Genomic DNA, 2,052 nt, shown 5'->3' on the forward strand with positions numbered 1-2,052 from the left:
TGAGTGTTTAGTTTAATCTCATTTTATTAATTTTCATTATTAATATTATCAATTTCTTTCTTTTGTGAATTATTAAATTAGTCATTGTTTGAATTTAGTTTTACATTTTCATACCTTATGCTTCAAATTCCTAAATTTCTTTTATTAATTTGATTAAAATACAATTTTAACATATTTTGTTTTACATCAAAAATTCAATTGAAAACACAACTCTTCGTGGGAACGATATCTTGTTCTATACTACTTGAATGACCCGTGCACTTGCGGTTGGGACACATCAAGTTTTTGGCGCCGTTGCCAGGAGTTGTTAGTTTAAGATTGAATTCTTGATTATTTTAGTTGTTTATAGTTTTATCTTTGTTATCTTTTCATTTTGTGTTTGTTTGTTCTTTTTTAGGTACTTTTAATCTTTTATGAGAAGAGCTAGAAGCACAAGTGACATATCCTTATTATTTAATCCTGAAATTGAGAAGTTTTGTAGAGCCAACAAGAAAGAAACCAAAAGAAGAAAAGAAGCATTGAGAGCAGCTGAAATTGAACAAGAAATGGCTGAAGAAAGAGTTGGAATCGGTGGTGATAATGCTGAAAATGATCGAAATAATGAAAATGCAGCTCATGGTGAAGAAGTTGTAAATGCTAATGTGCCTAGGGGAAGTATGATGGATCATGCATTTCCTCATTTTGATGACTTAAGAGAGAGTATGGCAAGACCAAGAATTGATGCAAATAGCTATAAGATGGATTTTGGAGTACTACAAATGATTCAGAATTCTCAATTTGGAGGTCATCCTTCAGAAAATCCTCATACTCATCTTAAGAAGTTTGTTATGATCTGTGACATGCAAAAGCAACCAGGAGTGTTTGATGATGCAGCAAGGCTAAAATTGTTTCCATTCTCTTTGAAAGATAGAGCATTGGATTGGCTTGATTCTTTACCTCACAACTCAATTACAAATTGGGAGCAGCTTACTGATGCATTTCTTGCCCAATACTTTCCACCTGGAAAAACTCAAGAGTTGAGGAATCAAATGATTGCTTTTAGACCAAGAGAAGATGAGACTTTTTATGAGTCATGGATGAGATGGAAGGAGTTGGAGAGACAATGTCCACATCATGCCATTCTTAAATAGATGATAAACCGGAATTTTTATACAAATGTCACTCATGCTATCAGAGGAATCATTGATGCTCAAACTGGAGGGGAATTCATCATTAAGCATGAAGATAAAGCTTATAAGTTGTTAGAGAAAATAGCAAAGAACAGTCATCTATGGAGTAGTCCAAGAGGGTCAACTCCAACTCAAAAAAGGCAAGTTGCTGGAATTTATAAGCTTGATCCATTCAATATGATCAATGCCAAATTTGATGCACTCACTAATGTCCTTGCTAAGAAAATGGAGGATTTAAGTATGCTAGTCAGTTCATCATCATGCTCTGGAAGTTCTCAACAAGTTGCTTATGCATAAGGAATAATGCGTTGTGGAGTAGATTATCCTTCATATGCTTGGAGGAATCATCCCAATTTTTCATGGGGGAATCAGCAAAATCAAGCTTCAACTCAGAACTTTCTACCACAACAACAAGGGTATTAATACCAACAACCTAGGCAACCACCACCTTGATTTCAGCAAAAGAATGCAAATCCTGCACCTCTACCAAAACAGCAAGAACAAAGTTCTACCATAAAGGCTTTATTACAACAAATTCTTGCTAATCAAACTAAGCATGATGAAGAGATGAGAGAGATGAAAGCAAGGCTAGAACAAATACAAACACACAATTGGATGGTGGAAAATCAGATTGCACAACAAGCAATCTCTTCGGGTACCAAATCAATGGGAAGACTTCCTAGTCAGATAGAAAATCCAAGGGAGCAATGTCATGCCATCACACTGAGAAGTGGTAAAATAGTGCATACTGAGAAGAGTGAAAAAGTTGAGAAGAGAGAAAATGAGAAAGATGTTGAGAGAGATAAAAAACAAAAGAGTGAAAAAGGGAGTGCAAGAAAAGGTAAAGAGGAGGTTGGAGAGAAAGAAGAGAAATTTATACCTC

The 2,052-nt window shown here is 35.0% G+C and overlaps 1 non-coding gene across 1 annotated transcript; it reads right to left on the minus strand.

The window, feature by feature from the left end:
• Positions 1-1,012: 1,012 nt before the first annotated feature.
• On the minus strand, positions 1,013-1,120 carry LOC131183581 (small nucleolar RNA R71). Its single transcript, XR_009151625.1, has one exon. It is a non-coding gene; the product is annotated as a small nucleolar RNA R71 (small nucleolar RNA).
• Between the last annotated feature and the right edge of the window lie 932 nt (positions 1,121-2,052).

This window comes from Hevea brasiliensis, chromosome 9, assembly GCF_030052815.1.
Source record: "Hevea brasiliensis isolate MT/VB/25A 57/8 chromosome 9, ASM3005281v1, whole genome shotgun sequence".
Lineage (NCBI taxonomy): Eukaryota > Viridiplantae > Streptophyta > Magnoliopsida > Malpighiales > Euphorbiaceae > Hevea > Hevea brasiliensis.